Genomic DNA, 18,924 nt, shown 5'->3' with positions numbered 1-18,924 from the left:
CAATATTGCAATATTGGGAGCCCTGCAAAGTGCAACCAGAGACTCAATTTGTTACAAGCAGTACAGGGTTTTTATAAGACGTTGCGCTGTAAAAAAGTTCAGCACTTGGTCCCTTCTAAAACTTCCCCTTTCTCTAAGAGAAAACAGATTACATCATAGAGCGAGAGAAGAAAAACTAGATTTGTTATTCAAAGCTTATCAGTTACTTTCAGCTAATTCTAATGACCCAGACAGCATATATTGTTTTGGTACATTGTCTTCTAAACTAACCTAAACAGTGTACTTTGTTGACAAACTGTTTTCTAAAATTCTGCACGCACTGTAGCACAGCAGTTACATCCTTGAAATATATTATCTAAAAGCACCAATATATTTTTTCAAAGCTCTCTACATTTTTAAGAATCAATTTACTTATTAGATTTCCACTTCACCGGCATCATGCAAGCAAACTACATAAATATGAGAAAACACGCAAGAGAGTTGTCACTCAGAGTGTCGAAGGGTCGATGTATACTGGGGCTCAGTTGAAATGCAACGTCAGGACTTTTTCGAATTATGTCACACGAAGAGAGCACAGCCCTTTCCGCCCTGCCGCGTGTGTCTCAGTAACTCGCTGTGATCGTATAGTGGTCAGTACTTTGGGTTGTGGCCGCAACAACCCCGGTTCGAATCCGGGTCACGGCAGAATAGGGGCGTCTGCTTTTACTACTCGCACGAATGAAGGCAAAAAAAAGCCAATCGATGTGAACGAACGGCGCTTTACAGAGGAGTACTGCCTGACTGGATCGTTGATGAACGACAGAGGCCACTCCGACCTCTTCTTGGTTTTCTTCAATGACTTACTAAGGATCTTCTTCACATTCGCCCATGCAGGGGAAGCCAGTTACACCAAAGCAAACGCAGGAAAGTGCAGAGACCAGGAGGGACTTGTTTACACCGAGAGTGGGCGGAGAATGGAACAATGCGCCCAGCCCTGTTGCTGGAGCCGATTCTTGATGAGCTCTTGGGCTCACTAAGAGGCCCCCGCTGGATGCTAATCTTTCTGTTGTTCTTGCAGGTCCTGCGCTGCTTTTGAGCCGACAGAGCTCGACCTGGTCTGTCTGCACAGCCCAATTGCAAATGATCGGCTCCGCGTACAGAAGGAACGTGCGTTTGGTACAAGAGTGCACGAAGGCACCGGAAATACATTGGGAACAAATGACCGGTCGCTCAAGACCTCTGTGAAGTACAGGAGCGTGCAAAACAAGGCTGTTTCCGCCCAGTCTCGAACCGGGGACCTTTCGCGTGTTAGGCGAACGTGATAGCCGCTACACTACGGAAACCTGTTGGGACTGCTGCTGGTGTCTCGCTTGCGTTTCGGGCTGAGAAAGGGACGCGTCACTTTAGGCAGGTGGCGCTGGAGAGAGGAACAAAGGTCGCGATGAAACAAAATGCCGAAACCCGGGATTGAACCAGGGACCTTTAGATCTTCAGTCTAACGCTCTCCCAGCTGAGCTATTTCGGCAGTGCGCAAAGCCCACAGCCACCTGCTCCAGCCTTCCTGTGTTGTGGCATGAGCGCACCAAGAGTAGCGGGAGAGTGTTGCAGGAACGTCACTCAGAAGGAAAGCCACCCAGCTGCGCCCTCTGAGCTCTGTCCAGCGCATCTTCCTCGCATGGACTCCTGCCTGCGACGGGCAGGAAACAATTAGCAAGAACAGAACGACACCCCATGGGTGTCTCATGACCGCACCTTAGGTTGTGACACGTGCAGGTGTGAGGGGTTGCCGGGCTACTTTGGAGCAGAGCTTGGGCGGAGGGGGGGCGGGAAAGCAGACAAAGAGGTGACACCTCAAGGTCTGCACGATCACAGCTCTCCGCCGCCCCAGGCTTCCGCTCGATAAGCTACTGGACACACCCGCCCCTCCTCACACAGACCGTGGAAAAGCCCCCGAGTGGGAGGGCTCGCTCTTCCTCCCAGGAGCTCTTGGACACGACGCCCAGACAGGGCGCGGGGAGCCGCCGCCTGCAAACACGGCTCCAGGCAGGACTCCACTCCGCAGGAGCCGCAGAGCAGAGGAGATGAGGGCAGCTTAGCTCCTGTGCAGAGACCTGAGCTGTTGTTGCTGTGGATGCTGTCTTTTCTGCACTCGGGGTAGGAGTGAATGTTGAGTTGCCCTTAGAAATGAAGCAGAGCACTTCAACGGCACGGGTGTGTGTGTGTGTGCGCCCTGGTGATTCTGGGAGACAGATCGAACCTGGGCTAAAAGAGAGGGGGCTTAGCCCTCTTCCATTTGCTAGTTCAAAGTTGTACAACCCCTTTGTATCTGCTAGGCGGCGCAGTCGTCGTGCACAAAGAACACTTTGAAAAGCGTCAAAGGCAAGTCATTCCGAGTTGGTCGTTTGTGTTTTCCGTTCAGACGCGAAATGCTGACATGATCTCTCGGCTCCTCGGTTGTCATTTCTGCTCCGTAAAGGGATCACAGCACGCGTCGGCTTCCAGCATTCACCGGGGTAAAGTTAGCTCGAAGTTCGAAAACGATTTTGGCACGCCTGTAGCGCTTTCACGAAACCTCTTAGAGTTGCGAGAATGCTTGTTTTGTGTATAAAATACATTGTGGATGATTTCTCAGCCTTTACTTTTTCGATTTTATGACATTTTTTTGACCATGCACGAATATTCTTTTGTCCATATCTTCGCAATGGAAGCACAGAACGCCGTCAAACCAAATGCATTTTAAAGACCACGACTTGTGGATATTTCCACAGCCTTTACATCAAACTATCAGTGAGCTAATTATCTTTTTTTAAACCTCCGGTTTTTCATCGATGCGTAATTACGCACGAACTGGAACCCGGGGGACCGCTGTGTGCACACGTTCACAACGCGAGAAATACTGTTCAATACGGCTTCATGCGAAAAACCCGTATATGACCATAGGAAGCAGAACAGCGCAGTCTCCCATTACCCAGACCGTAAGCACGGGAATAAAGCTTTGTTTGATTTCTGAAACCCTTCCTTTACGCCCTGTTTTCATTCAGGTAAGGGTCAACTATATTCACAATACTACTGACAGCAAGAAGATTAAAATATTCTTTTCTCAGCAGCTTATTAAAAACAGCTCCCATGATGTTCAAACCGATTTTTTACACAGAACACTGACACAGCTTTGCATTCTGAATCTCTTTTTCTCATGCTTTTATTTAATATGGCACAATGCACTGGGATAGGGGTATTCTGTTCACAAACCAATAGCATTTAAACCACAGCACCCACAATGCAGCAAGTGTTTTGAACACTAAGCAGGTCCTCTGACTTTTCCCAGCTTTGTTTTGGGTTGTGGAACCTTTCTTTATATTTTTTAGGATTTTCTGAAGATAACACTACAGGTAATACACTGGGATAAGTGGGTCATCTTCATGGCTCAATAGCATTTCAAATACAGCACCCACACTGTTGAAACCAAGTGTTTTACACACCAGACAGGCCCCCTAACTTTATATAACCTTGCTGTGGCTGTGGCCCCTTTCTTTAATTTTTTATGATTTTTTGAAGATAACACTACAGGTAATACACTGGGATAGGTGGGTCGTCTTCATGGCTCAATAGCATTTCAAATACAGCACCCACACTGCTGAAACCAAGTGTTTTACACACCAGACAGGCCCCCGGACCTCGTACAACCTTGCTGTGGCTGTGGCCCCTTTCTTTAAATTTTTATGATTTTTTGATGATAACACTACAGGTAATACACTGGGATAGGTGGGTCGTCTTCATGGCTCAATAGCATTTCAAATACAGCACCCACACTGCTGAAACCAAGTGTTTTACACACCAGACAGGCCCCAGAACCTCGTACAACCTTACTGTGGCTGATGCTCCTTTCTTTATTTTGTAATGAGTTTCTGAAGATAACACTACAGGTAATACACTGGGACAGGTGGGTCATCTTCATGGCTCAATAGGATTTCAAATACAGCACCCACACTGCTGAAACCAAGTGTTTTACACACCAGACAGGCCCCCTAACTTTATATAACCTTGCTGTGGCTGTGGCCCCTTTCTTTAATTTTTTATGATTTTTTGAAGATAACACTACAGGTAATACACTGGGATAGGTGGGTCGTCTTCATGGCTCAATAGCATTTCAAATACAGCACCCACACTGCTGAAACCAAGTGTTTTACACACCAGACAGGCCCCAGAACCTCGTACAACCTTGCTGTGGCTGTGGCTCCTTTCTTTATTTTGTAATGAGTTTCTGAAGATAACACTACAGGTAATACACTGGGACAGGTGGGTCATCTTCATGGCTCAATAGCATTTCAAATACAGCACCCACACTGCTGAAACCAAGTGTTTTACACACCAGACAGGCCCCAGAACCTCGTACAACCTTGCTGTGGCTGTGGCCCCTTTCTTTATTTTTTTATGATTTTCTGAAGATAGCACTACAGCTAACACAGTGCGATAGGTGGGTAGTCTTCATGGCTCAATAGCATTTCAAATACAACAACCACACTGCTGAAACCAAGTGTTTTACACACCACACAGGTCCCCTAACCTTATACAACCTTTCTGTGGTTGTGGCCCCTTTATTTATTTTTTTAATAAGAATTTTAGTTTTTCAATATGGCACCATTAGACAGGCGGTACATGGGGATTGGGGGGTGCTATTCATGAGTCAATAGCTCTTCAAGCACAACAGCCACAGTGCTGCAACCAGGTGTTTTACACCAGACATTTCCCCTAACCTTATACAACCTTGCTTTGAGTTGTGGAACATTTCTTTATTTTTTAATGTTTTTTTTGACTGTAATCAAGTGTTGTGCTCACTAGGCAGGCCTCCTGACCTTTCACAGTCATGCTTTGTTGTGTGCAACTTTAATTATCTTTTTAGGATTTTTTGAACATGGGAACTTCCACCGAGACGGGTGGGGGGTGTGGGGGTGCTCTTCAATAGCTTTTTCATCTATACACACAAACGGATGTAACCAAGACACTCAGAACCTGTCACGCAGGGGCTGACTGCTGAGGATAGGGATCCAATGCGTTGCCCTTGGTAGGGTTGGCGCGAGACGCAGGCGTAGTCGGAGTAAACAGGCAGGGGCCCGAGTCCGGGAAGGCGTAGTACAGGCGTAGGCACAGAATCGACAGGCGAAGGTGTAGTCAAGGGACTGGCAGGGGTCGGAGTCCGGGAAGGCGTAGAAGTTGCGTCGGTAGGCAGAGGCGTAAATGAAGAGACAGGCTGGGGTCAGGATCCGAGAAAGCGTAAAACAGGCGAAGGTACAAAATCGAGTGGCTAAAGCAGTTGTCGGAAAAGCGGGGTCGAGGTCCAGGGGAGAAGTCATAGTAAGGCAAAGGCGTAGTTAGTAGGTAAGCTCCGGGAGAGAATCTCAATCGTGAGCAATGACCGGGGGACAGATGAGGGTTTAAGTAGAGGACTGATTGACATGTGCACGTTTGGTATGGGGAGAGCTCGAGGGAATGCGGGAGCGCTTGCCTGCGTGAGGGAGATTCATGACAGAACCAACAGAATCAACCTGAACTCATAGAAAAACAAGAATGCCCCCGAGACACCTGAATCCCCCTCCTGGACCACTCTGGTATCAACACCCCCAAACCCATCCATACCAGCTTACAAGATTCAGAATCGGTGCAACCCTCCAACCTGGACCAAGAGCAGGATGGGACAAGAACCTGCACCACACTACGTACACAGGTTTGTATTTTTGGCTGAAGATGAAAATGTCTAACATAGATTGTTTTGGTTCTAGCAAACAATAAAAATAGTTGTTAAAATCCAAACACACATAATGAGATCACTCTCTGTCAGTATGTGTAACATTCTGGGTCTGGAACTCTCTTTAGCTCTGTATTTGGGCTAAAGAGAGTTCAACAACATTTATTAAATGCACTGACATCATAATCTGACAAGATCCATTGTTTAGGGGAGACTTGACCACCCACTGTCCCCCTGGTATCGTGAAGCTCATTGTCCTTTAGCTTTCCAAAACCAGAATCACTTTGGACTCCGGGGGGATCGGTGTATGCAAAATATGAATTCCTTATGCAAGAAATTGTATATGGTCAATATAGCGATCATATCTTATCAGCAGATGGTAATCTCCAAGGAACAAGTAATAGGTTTATTCCACGCTGAAAAATGATCAAATGATTGATGAACCCAAGTGATTTGAAAGAAATGTTAAACAACTCAAAGCGAGGTTGTATAAGGTTAGGGGAGCTGTCTGGTGTGTAAAACACCTGGTTGCAGCACTGTGGCTGTTGTGCTTGAAGAGCTATTGACTCGTGAAGAGCACGATGTACTATCCCCATGTACCGCCTGTCTAATGGTGCCATATTGAAAAACTCATAAAAAAATAAAGAAAGGGGACACAACCACAGCAAGGTTGTATAAGGTTCTGGGGGCTGTCTGGTGTGTAAAACACCTGGTTTCAGCAGTGTGGCTGTTGTATTTGAAATGCTTTTGAGCCATGAAGATGACCCACCTGTCCCAGTGTATTACATGTAGTGTTATCTTCAGAAAATCATAAAAAAATAAAGAAAGGGGCCACAGCCACAGCAAGGTTATATAAAGTTAGGGGGCCTGTCTGGTGTGTAAAATACTTGGTTTCAGCAGTGTGGGTGCTGTATTTGAAATGCTATTGAGCCATGAAGACGACCCACCTGTCCCAGTGTATTACCTGTAGTGCTATCTTCAGAAAATCATTACAAAATTAAGAAAGGGGCCACAGCCACAGTAAGGTTGTATGAGGTTTGGGGGCCTGTCTGGTGTGTAAAACACTTGGTTTCAGCAGAGTGGGTGCTGTATTTGAAATGCTATTGAGCCATGAAGACGACCCACCCGTCCCAGTGTATTACCTGTAGTGTTATCTTCAGAAACTCATTACAAAATAAAGACAGGGGCCACAGCCACAGTAAGGTTGTATGAGGTTCGGGGGCCTGTCTGGTGTGTAAAACACTTGGTTTCAGCAGTGTGGGTGCTGTATTTGAAATGCTATTGAGCCATGAAGACAACCCACCCATCCCACCTGTAGTGTTATCTTCAGAAAATCATAAAAAAATAAAGGTTCCATAACCCAAAACAAAGCTGGGAATAGTCAGATGACCTGCTTAGTGTGCAAAACACTTACCTGCAGCATTGTGGGTGCTGTGGTTTAAATGCTATTGGTTTGTGAACAGAATACCCCTATCCCAGTGCATTGTGCCACATTAAATAAAAGCAAGAGAAAAAGAGATTCAGAACACAAAGCTGTGTCAGTGTTCTGTGTAAAAAATCGGTTTGAACATCATGGGAGCTGTTTTTAATAAGCTGCTGAGTAAAGAATATTTTAATCTTCCTGCTGTCAGTAGTATTTTCAATATAGTTGACCCTTACCTGAATGAAAACAGGGCGTAAAGGAAGGGTTTCAGAAATCAAACAAAGCTTTATTCCCGTGCTTACAGTCTGGGTAATTGGAGACCGCGCTGTTCTGCTTCCTATGGTCATATACCGGTTTTTCGCACGAAGCCGTATTGAACAGTATTTCTCGCTTTGTGAACGTGTGCACACAGCGGTCCCCCGGGTTCCAGTTCGTGCGTAATTACGCATCGATGAAAAACCGGAGGTTTAAAAAAAGATAATAAGCTCACCGATAGTTTGATGTAAAGGCTGTGGAAATATCCACAAGTCGTGGTCTTTAAAATGCTTTTGGTTTGAAGGCGTTCTGTGCTTCCATTGCGGAGATATGGACAAAAGCATATTCGTGCTTGGTCAAAAAAATGTCATAAAAACGAAAAAGTAAAGGCTGAGAAATCATCCACAATGTATTTTATACACAAAGCAAGTGTTTTTGTAACTCTAAGAGATTTCGTGAAAGCGCTACAGGCGTGCCAAAATCGTTTTCGAACTTCAAGCTAACTTTACCCCGGTCATTCCGAGTTGGTCGTTTGTGTTTTCCGTTCAGACTCGAAATGCTGAAATGATCTCCAATCCCCAATCCCCTTTTGTGCCTGGCGACAAAAGATATCTGTTTCCACCCGGGGACCTTTCGCGTGTGAGGCGAACGTGATAACCACTACACTACGGAAACGGTGGTAAGACGTGCCCAGCGGCCCAGTGCTGAGCTTCGCCAATGCGATTCAGCTGCTTCCAGTGCCTTTATTGGAGTGCGCTGATGGACCGTGCTCTCTCTCCAGAGACCAGCACGCCTGTCATGGACGGAGCAGGAAAGGCGGCGCCACATTCTACAGCCCTCTCCACGCAATCGACGAAATCGGGCTACTGAAGTGGAGAAAATCGCCTCTCTAGAAAGTGCAAATATCATCTTGGAGACTATAAATCCTATTGCCGAAGGTCAGCCCTGTCTACCAGAGTAACCCTCCCACAGCGATGATCAGCTCGTCTCACACGCGAGTTTCGGTTGGAAACAAGCGCCCCCTCTTCTCGCACGTTTTGCACGTTCGAGTAGTTTTAATGCGGCTCTTTCGTACACGGTGCTGATCTTTTGGAAAGCAGGAGGCAAAACCGAGTCGAACCGCCTGGGTGAAAACCAGGAACCCTAACCGCCTTACTATATGGCAGCGAACAACCATGCTGTTCCCGGCATCATGCAAGGAAACTACATAAATATGAGAAAACACGCAAGAGAGTTGTCACTCAGAGTGTCGAAGGGTCGATGTATACTGGGGCTCAGTTGAAATGCAACGTCAGGACTTTTCCGAATTATGTCACACGAAGAGAGCACAGCCCTTTCCGCCCTGCCGCGTGTGTCTCGGTAACTCGCTGTGATCGTATAGTGGTCAGTACTTTGCGTTATGGCCGCAACAACCCCGGTTTGAATCTGGGTCACGGCAGAATAGGGGCGTCCGCTTTTACTACTTGCACGAATGAAGGCAAAAAAAAGCCAATCGATGTGAACGAACGGCGCTTTACAGAGGAGTACTGCCTGACTGGATCGTTGATGAACGACAGAGGCCACTCCGACCTCTTCTCGGTTTTCTTCAATGACTTACTAAGGATCTTCTTCACATTCGCCCATGCAGGGGAAGCCAGTTACACCAAAGCAAACGCAGGAAAGTGCATTTCAAGCAGAGACCAGGAGGGACTTGTTTACACCGAGAGTGGGCGGAGAATGGAACAATGCGCCCAGCCCTGTTGCTGGAGCCGATTCTTGATGAGATCTTGGGCTCACTAAGAGGCCCCCGCTGGATGCTAATCTTTCTGTTGTACTTGCAGGTCCTGCGCTGCTTTTGAGCAGCCGAATTGCAAATGATCGGCTCCGGTTACAGAAGAAACGTGCGTTTGGTACTGTTGTAACAGAAGGAATAAGGTTCTTGATCCCAAGATGAAGTAAAACAGATGAGTTTATTGCATGCAAGGAACAATAAAGCCGAAGTCTTGTTTCCCGCAAGAAACAACAAAACCGAAGTATTGTTCGATGTGCCGGTACAAACTTTTAGGTTATATAGTCCTTGCTTGCTGCTTCAGACGTCATTCAATGTTATGGTAAGGGGTGGGGTCATGGTATTTGGCCAGTTAAGAGGCCCTGGCCAAATGGTCAGTCTAAGATTATGCCCCCAGGGGGTTCCTTGTTCGCATCTGGAATCCTTATCAGTTAACCCCCTTTCCTGCCATAAACCCCTGTTGCTTAGAAGTCTAATTTTCAGGCAGAACTGACTTAAGTTAACCCTTTTTACATCTTATCTCTTACTTCATTCCCCCCTTATAAAATATGGCATACGTCAGGACTGCCTATTTTTACACATACAATGTCAGGGCAGATCTTTCCTTTTTAGATGTACAGGCATGCATTATCATGACATTGTGTGTTCCACAGTTACAACAAGATGTTATTGATGTTTTTGTACAAGTGATAGTTACAATTATACATATAAAACAACCCTAATCCTACAAATACATAAAGTCCTACTCCAGGACCCAAACGCAGACCTCAGCCATGTGGAGATCTATCGTCAGGATCTTGGAACAGCAATACTGACCCAACTCCGATTATAATTTTTTGGCTTATAGATATGCCAACACCCGGAATGTATTGATACCATATCCCCAGAAATGCTCCTCAGGCCTAACAAGCACACTGTTGGTCTTAGGAAACATCAGACACAGAAACGGTAACAACATCCTTCTTTCTGTTCACTCAGTCTCTGGTGCCGTGGGTCGGTGAAAGTGCGATACGCGGATCCAGCGATCTCATCCTGTCACTCAGATGGCACAGTCAGTAGTTGGTGGCACTTGATATGGTCCCTCCCAGCAGGATTGCAACGTCTGGCAGGGTATCTCTTCTTCACCTACACCCACTCGCCAGGTATCCGGTCGTGTCTCCCCTCTACTGGAGGTCCCCAAGCGTCCGGCACCTGTTCACGAGCCCTGTGCACTGCTTCAGTTAACAAACCTACAATACTTTAATAGAGAGTTAGTTAATTCATCAGTGCGTTAGCCAAACTTGGCCTCCAGGGAGTTTCTTTGGCTGCCCGTGATGATCTCAAATGGGCTCAGTCTCACAGTTCTGTTTGCTCCAGCCCACAAACCGCACAGGACTGCAGGTAGAGCATCTTCCCCACGGTGTTCCTTCAGTTGATATTTCCTTAGTTGGTCTTTCAGACTGTGGGTGATGGGGGCAATGTGACTTCTAACTTACCCCTAGTGAGGCAATTACAGCCTGGCACACCTTCCCAGTGTAGTATGCCCCTAGATCAGTATCCAAGGGGAAGGGCAGTCCGTACCACGGGATCATCTTTGTCATACACTTGGGTATGTGCCAGCCCACATCCCATCATTATACAACCCCACATTTTTACACATTTGTTCTAACCACTATTAAACATCTATTAAAGCCCTCAACCTGAATTCTCCCCTTTCCCCAATAGAGGTTTCACAGGGGTCTCAGACTCCCGCTCTCCCAGTGCCGCTCGTCTGGCATCTGCATCTGCATGGTTGTTACCTTGAGTTACTGGAATTCTTTATTTATTGTGTTATTTACACCTTACTCAAGCTGCTTCTGTCGGCAGCTGTAAAACTACAAATCAGTTCAGAGACAAGCCCAGTATTCTTAACTGGAGTCCCTGCCGTTGTGAGAGAATCCTATTTCTCCATAGCCATCCAGAATTGTGGCCTACAAGCAACAAATACATACATTATATACATATACAGTAACCCTTTGTCCACACTTACATATAAAGGAATGGTTGATCCATCTGAGGAAACCCCAGTCTCAGCACCTGTAAGAGAGCTTGTTTCAAATTATTACAGGCGGCTTTTGCTGCTGGAACCAAGGCAATCTTGTCCTTGTACTGCACTCCCCCCTTAAGCAGATCTGTTAAAAGTTGTGCTCACCCCGTAAAAACATTGCACCCTGGCCCTGTTAAAATTCCACAATGCTCGACACAAAAGGGCCTTATTATAACTGCTTAATATTAGACACTCTAAAGCTGAAGCAACTCAGACTTGTGGGTTTCCTCGTCAGGGGAAGAACTCAGAATACCATCAACATACTGAGTGATCACAGTCAGTTGAAGCCACGTGATACCCTGTTCTGGATAGTCATTCTTTGTAATGCATAATATTCCAACCCAATAGATCTGGGATAAAACCACCCATTAAAATCTGGTACTCGGCAAGTAAAACTTGCTGCCCCAATACTCCTGTGGCTTCCTGCCGTCTCCCCATATACATTACTCTATAGCACACTGTTGAATAGAGGAGTGAAACAAGCATGACAGTAGTGGTCCAGTATCCCCTAACAGAGAAACCAACACTCCATTAACAATACATTTTTATCCACTGGACTGGGACAGACTTAGGGAGGCTACAAGGGATTTACAGGATCTAATCGTTAGGTAAACAGATCTTCTCACAAGACGTTATTCTCCCCAGTCTCGATTCTAAACCTACAGCGTTTCAGCATGTCTGGTTTTGAGACATTCGAAAAAATCCAAATTGTTTCCACTATTGCAACTAATTGTATAAAAATACAAGAACTGTTTATCTAACTACTTTTACGTCCACCTGTACTGTACTTATACGTTTCAGACGCTCTTATATTTTCCAATCTCCTTACAGATGCAGCCATTCAAAGTGCGCGGTACAGACACGTACCGGAGGTAATTGGCTACGGCGTCGTGCATCGTGACGCGCGATGACGCAAAATACCGCGGTGCGTGATTGGTTGACCGACAGGGGCACTCGTGGTCCGTTGGTCTGTCGTAGAAAGACTTACTGTAAACGTCTTTACTGTGCCCGTTGTAGATATTGAATTTTACCACTGAAGGGAAATCTTAGTAGCTGAGCATAAAAAGAATAGGAGCTTACTGTAACGCGTGTGAAGGCCATAAACGATATTAATTTTGTAACATAAACATACAGTATATAGCTGGTCTTGGTACTTTAAAGAAAAAAATACACACCAGTATTCCATTTCTCCCTAAACATTGTAAACTTCGAAGTCTTTAACTAACGTGATACCGGAGTCAACAAGCATACTTTTAGAATTTGATTAAAAGGGAATATAATATGGAATCGCGTATCTAAAGAATTTAATAACGGTATGATTATATCCGTGTACTGCGGCAGAACTGTGTAGGGCTGTTTCCCCTGCCTATTCATGCGAGCTGTCTTGTAGCCTACTGGTCTAGGTGCGTGACTACCAACTGGCAGGTTGTGTGTTCAAATCCAGCTGGTGCTGGACTTTTCATTTTTATTTATTTATTTTTTAATCGCGTAACATAAACATATTACCATATGCAAACTGTACTGTATACAGTATGAATATGTATATTTAATGTCTTAACTGTGCCCATTTAAGTATTGAATATTCATATCTAATTTTACCACTGAAGGGAAATATTATTACATGGGGATTCAGTTGTCTGAAAAAACGCGTTTATTTCGGGCTGAAAAACACGTTTTGAAAAGTGTGCTGTTACTGCCCCATAACTTACATGGGGTTGACCAAACTTGCAGAAACATGTTTATTTCTGCTGAGAAACACGTTTTGACCCTTTCTGCACACTGGGGTTAAGAGCTGAGTGTGTGGGCTCTTCTGAGCATAAAAAGAATAGGAGCATACTGTAACGCGTGTGAAGGCCATAAACGATATTAATTTTGGAACATAAACAGACAGTATATGGCTGGTCTCCGTACTTTAAAGAAAAAAATACACACCAGTATTCCATTTCTTCCTAAACATTGTAAGCTTCGAAGTCTTTAACTAACGCGATACCGGAGTCAACAAGCATACTTTTAGAATTTGATTAAAAGGAAATATAATATGGAATTGCGTATCTCAAGAAATTAATAACGATATAATTATATTCATGTTGTTAGTATGTTTTTTGTTTTGTTTCTTTTTCATAAATACAACAGTAGTACCTGATGTCTCAGTGGCTTTCAAAATTAAATTATGCATGCAAACCTGTGAACTAGAAAGATAACTAAGATATCCATCCATTATATTCCATAATATCCATGAAATATATGGCGCTGAAATATGTGTGACGCAGTGGTGGCCTGACACGGTGAGGTGCCCTGGCAGCTGTATGATGCAGTGATGGCCTGGCACGGTGAGGTGCGCTTGCAGCTGTGTGGCACGGTGAGGTGCGCTGGCAGCTGTGTGATGCAGAGGTGGTCGGGTATGTAGAGGTGTCGTGCGAGGCATGCTTTTTGCACGCATGAAGTAAATCCCACGATCGCTTTTGAACTTGGACAAAGTACTTCCAAAGGAGCGCTATGCGCAAAGATTTAACAAGCTCAACCCCTGCCAACGATTTGTTGTGAAGAAGCAGAACATTCAAGTTTCACAGACAGAAGCAGCACGCCAGCACAGCCAACATTAAAACGGAGGGCACACTACGATTTGCATTGACACAAAAGTGATCTGGGCAGACGTCGTTCCCTGCATAACGCAAAAAGTGGCAAAGCGCTTTTGGGTTGAGAGGACGCAAGAAGGTTTTTGTTTTGTGGCTTGATGTCAAGCTGAGAAAGTATCTTTAAACACTTTGCTTAGTTTCTCGAGAGACTGCCAAAAAGCAGTTTTCTCCCTTTCATCTGAAGCCAGCTGAAAGGGGGTCTCGACAGAAGCACCTGGCAGCGGTGGGATTCGAACCCACACCCCTGAAGAGACTGGAGCCTTAATCCAGCACCTTAGACCACTGGGCCACGCTAGCCGCTATGTGCTGTCTCTTTGTCTCATTACTTGCCTGGAGGAAGCCGGGTGGGTTTTGCTCTTGTCGCCCCACTTAGTGGCGTTATGACCGTGGAACCGACTGCACCTGCTTTTTCTGAGATGCTTCCCCTCTCATGGCGAGATCTCGACTTCTTTAACACCTCTGGATAAAGATCTTCTGTGGAGCAGGTTTCAGACCTCTGCATACAGCACCCTTGATGTCATTTTATTTTTACAGCAGCCGCATCCGGAAAGTTGTGTCTTTTACGTTTTATTTGAACAACAAAACTACATACAATACAAACAAGAGCACATATAACGTATCAAGAAAATCGTCAGGGGCACATGCTATAATACAATTACACTTTATGAAAAACGATTACACAAGGTAAATAAAGATAAGGTCCACACAGCTTGTTCTTACATTTCGAAAGAGTCCGTAAATACCCCTTGACGTCTATTTTGAACTGTTCAAACGTAGGACTCTTCCCAGACCATTTCACTTTATACCACATTCCTAAACGAGGATGCTTCTCCTGTTTTAGAACTATTTTGGGCGGTATGGCTTATACAACACACCCACAGTATTCTAATGGTGGACTGCAGATCTGTGCTATAGTTCAGTCGAATTCAAAGGATCCAGCAATCGTACTGGATTTGACTGGGATTCTGAAATGTCTCTTGCAAAAGTATTTGGGTTTGCTTGAACCTTTGATAAAAAAAGTGATCTGATCTGAGACTACCCAGCTTACAATCTCTGAGGTAGTTGTCACTAAACTCGGACGTGATGTGGCACACATGTGCCGTGTGCCTTTACTTTTGTAAAAAACTGGTATCGGGAAAAGTTTCTTAATATTTCTTTTGATTAGCATGCAAGAAAATGTGATCATTACCTATGGAATTTCCCGCCAGCGTGGAGCTTGAATTCACAACCTTGAGACTCAGTGTTCAAGAGTCACAGAAGAGGTCAGCCTGGTCTTCAGTTTGCCAACGATAAGCTCCGGCAGTGCTCCTCTGTAAAGCAGATTGTTCGGATCGGTTATGTGGGACGGCACTTCGATACTAAGATCGTTTGCAGCACACGCATGGTTTCCCCCTTCACGCAAAAAACATAGACGAAGGAAGCTCTATTGTCTTGGGCTGCTGACTCCCGGATTTAAAGCGCTCTGGGTGCCAGCTAAGTCTCTAACAAGCACACTATAAAGACAGGAATTACACTTTGCGCACGTCACGCATGGAATGGCGAGGCTACTTGATCCAATATTATCTAGTCTCACCTCATATGGTGCCGATTCCTGGTTTTCATTTAAGAAAGAGCACTGCAAACACCGTAAACAGTGCAAAACGTGTGATGAAAGAAGTCTTTTCCCCCCTTTGTCTAAAGCAGAACACAGAGGAGTCATGCCGAGGGTTGTGAGATCAAGATTTCAGTGGAGCACTGTCGTCTACGTCTTTAGCTACATGAGTTGGACATCCTCTTGTACACGGAAAGCAGATTGAGATCCTCTGACATGAAAAGTGCCAGATAAAAGCCATTTCTCATCCTTTCTCTTAGTGGTGGAGCTATCGCATGTAAATGAGGAAACTTGCAAGGCGAGCAGGCTCGGTGCACACCGAATGCAGATGTCTCAGAGCAGTTGAGACGTGTCCATGTGGTTGTCAAAGGACAGCACTTTGCCGGCGCCGTGGCTTAGTTGGCTAAAGCGCCTGTCTAGTAAACAGGAGATCCTGGGTCCGATTCCCAGCGGTGCCTTTCTTCCTGTCTTACTGTACAGAATTTATCCTTACGGGCAAATCCCATGCCTTTTAATTCAGGTGAATGCAAGTGTTCGTTTCCTTTCTGGAACAACTTGTTTTGAAAGAAATCTATACAGCTTGAGAAAGATGAAACACAAATCTTGCTTATCAGTGAAGAAGAGGTGCTCCCAGCAGGCCAGCTAATACCAGCAAGTTTTTTTTCACCCTGACCCAGAGAATGGAGAAAAGCGAGGCGCCTGTGGCTCTGCAGTGTAATCAGTTCGGGAGTTCGGCGGTTAGCTGAAAGAGTGGTAAATGGAGCTCGCCCCAGCCCGTCCTTATTCTTTTAAAGAGGATAAAAAATTAACTTTGCCGCCACTACTACCAGCTTTAAAAGACTGCCATGGGCACGGAAAAAAACACACCACAGATGACTTTTCTGGAACCGAAGCAGAGATTCCTTTACGAACCAACTGATAAAGCTCAGCCAGTGAATACTGTTAACAGAATGTGAAAGCACGATCAACTTTGTAACTGCAACCACAGGAAAAACAGCAAGAAGCAGGCTCCATTCCCCATTTAAATCTGTCGTGCGAGGCATGCTTTTTGGCACGCATGAAGTAAATCCCACGATCGCTTTTGAACTTGGACAAAGTACTTCCAAAGGAGCGCTATGCGCAAAGATTTAACAAGCTCAACCCCCGCCGATGATTTGGTGTGAAGAAGCAGAACATTCAAGTTTCACAGACAGAAGCAGCACGCCAGCACAGCCAACATTAAAACGGAGGGCACACTACGATTTGCATTGACACAAAAGTGATCTGGGCAGACGTCGTTCCCTGCATAACGCAAAAAGTGGCAAAGCGCTTTTGGGTTGAGAGGACGCAAGAAGGTTTTTGTTTTGTGCCTTGATGTCAAGCTGAGAAAGTATCTTTAAGCACTTTGCTTAGTTTCTCGAGAGACTGCCAAAAAGCAGTTCCCTCCCTTTCGTCTGAAGCAAGCTGAAAGGGGGTCTCGACAGAAGCACCTGGCAGCGGTGGGATTCAAACCCACGCCCCCGAAGAGACTGGAGCCTTAATCCAGCGCCTTAGACCGCTCGGCCACGCTACCCGCTGTGCGTTGTCTCTTTGTCTCATTACTTGCCCGGAGGAAGCCGGGTTGGTTTTGCTCTTGTCGCCCGACTTAGTGGCGTTATGACCGTGGAACCGACTGCACCTGCTTTTTCTGAGATGCTTCCCCTCTCATGGCGAGATCTCGACTTCTTTAACACCTCTGGATAAAGATCTTCTGTGGAGCAGGTTTCAGACCTCTGCGTACAGCACCCTTGATGTCATTTTATTTTTACAGCAGCCGCATCCGGAAAGTTGTGTCTTTTACGTTTTATTTGAACAACAAAACTACATACAATACAATCAAGAGCACATATAACGTATCAAGAAAATCGTGAGGGGCACATGCTATAATACAATTACACTTTATGAAAAACGATTACACAAGGTAAATAAAGATAAGGTCCGCACAGCTTGTTCTTACATTTCGAAAGAGTCCGTAAATACCCCTTGACGTCTATTTTGAACTGTTCAAACGTAGGACTCTTCCCAGACCATTTCACTTTATACCACATTCCTAAACGAGGATGCTTCTCCTGTTTTAGAACTATTTTGGGCGGTATGGCTTATACAGCACACCCACAGTATTCTAATGGTGGACTGCAGATCTGTGCTATAGTTCAGTCGAATTCAAAGGATCCAGCAATCGTACTGGATTTGACTGGGATTCTGAAATGTCTCTTGCAAAAGTATTCGGGTTTGCTTGAACCTTTGATACAAAAAGTGATCTGATCTGAAACTACCCAGCTTACAATCTCTGAGGTAGTTGTCACTAAACTCGGACATGATGTGGCACACATGTGCCGTGTGCCTTTACTTTTGTAAAAAACTTGTATCGGGAAAAGTTTCTTAATATTTCTTTTGATTAGCATGCAAGAAAATGTGATCATTACCTATGGAATTTCCCGCCAGCGTGGAGCTTGAATTCACAACCTTGAGACTCAGTGTTCAAGAGTCACAGAAGAGGTCAGCCTGGTCTTCAGTTTGCCAACGATAAGCTCCGTCAGTGCTCCTCTGTAAAGCAGATTGTTCGGATCGGTTATGTGGGACGGCACTTCGATACTAAGATCGTTTGCAGCACACGCATGGTTTCCCCCTTCACGCAAAAAACATAGACGAAGGAAGCTCTATTGTCTTGAGCTGCTGACTCCCGGATTTAAAGCGCTCTGGGTGCCAGCTAAGTCTCTAACAAGCACACTATAAAGACAGGAATTACACTTTGCGCACGTCACGCATGGAATGGCGAGGCTACTTGATCCAATATTATCTAGTCTCACCTCATATGGTGCCGATTCCTGGTTTTCATTTAAGAAAGAGCACTGCAAACACCGTAAACAGTGCAAAACGTGTGATGAAAGAAGTCTTTTCCCCCCTTTGTCTAAAGCAGAACACAGAGGAGTCATGCCGAGGGTTGTGAGATCAAGATTTCAGTGGAGCACTGTCGTCTACGTCTTTAGCTACATGAGTTGGACATCCTCTTGTACACGGAAAGCAGATTGAGATCCTCTGAAATGAAAAGTGCCAGATAAAAGCCATTTCTCATCCTTTCTCTTAGTGGTGGAGCTATCGCATGTAAATGAGGAAACTTGCAAGGCGAGCAGGCTCGGTGCACACCGAATGCAGATGTCTCAGAGCAGTTGAGACGTGTCCATGTGGCTGTCAAAGGACAGCACTTTGCCGGTGCCGTGGCTTAGTTGGCTAAAGCGCCTGTCTAGTAAACAGGAGATCCTGGGTCCGATTCCCAGCGGTGCCTTTCTTCCTGTCTTACTGTACAGAATTTATCCTTACGGGCAAATCCCATGCCTTTTAATTCAGGTGAATGCAAGTGTTCGTTTCCTTTCTGGAACAACTTGTTTTGAAAGAAATCTATACAGCTTGAGAAAGATGAAACACAAATCTTGCTTATCAGTGAA

The 18,924-nt window shown here is 45.3% G+C and overlaps 6 non-coding genes across 6 annotated transcripts; 2 read left to right on the top strand and 4 right to left on the bottom strand.

Moving 5' to 3' along the window:
* Window positions 1–1,249: 1,249 nt before the first annotated feature.
* On the bottom strand, window positions 1,250–1,322 carry trnav-aac (transfer RNA valine (anticodon AAC)). Its single transcript has one exon. It is a non-coding gene; the product is annotated as a tRNA-Val (tRNA).
* A 109-nt stretch (window positions 1,323–1,431) lies between these two features.
* On the bottom strand, window positions 1,432–1,504 carry trnaf-gaa (transfer RNA phenylalanine (anticodon GAA)). Its single transcript has one exon. It is a non-coding gene; the product is annotated as a tRNA-Phe (tRNA).
* A 12,580-nt stretch (window positions 1,505–14,084) lies between these two features.
* Window positions 14,085–14,167, bottom strand: trnal-aag (transfer RNA leucine (anticodon AAG)). Its single transcript has one exon. It is a non-coding gene; the product is annotated as a tRNA-Leu (tRNA).
* A 1,677-nt stretch (window positions 14,168–15,844) lies between these two features.
* Window positions 15,845–15,918, top strand: trnat-agu (transfer RNA threonine (anticodon AGU)). Its single transcript has one exon. It is a non-coding gene; the product is annotated as a tRNA-Thr (tRNA).
* Window positions 15,919–16,930: 1,012 nt separating this feature from the next.
* Window positions 16,931–17,012, bottom strand: trnal-aag (transfer RNA leucine (anticodon AAG)). The gene has a single exon. It is a non-coding gene; the product is annotated as a tRNA-Leu (tRNA).
* A 1,678-nt stretch (window positions 17,013–18,690) lies between these two features.
* Window positions 18,691–18,764, top strand: trnat-agu (transfer RNA threonine (anticodon AGU)). Its single transcript has one exon. It is a non-coding gene; the product is annotated as a tRNA-Thr (tRNA).
* The last annotated feature ends 160 nt before the right edge of the window (window positions 18,765–18,924 follow it).

The sequence above is a fragment of the Lepisosteus oculatus genome, chromosome 14 (assembly GCF_040954835.1).
Source record: "Lepisosteus oculatus isolate fLepOcu1 chromosome 14, fLepOcu1.hap2, whole genome shotgun sequence".
Lineage (NCBI taxonomy): Eukaryota > Metazoa > Chordata > Actinopteri > Semionotiformes > Lepisosteidae > Lepisosteus > Lepisosteus oculatus.
This window is presented reverse-complemented; position numbering and strand designations above follow the sequence as displayed.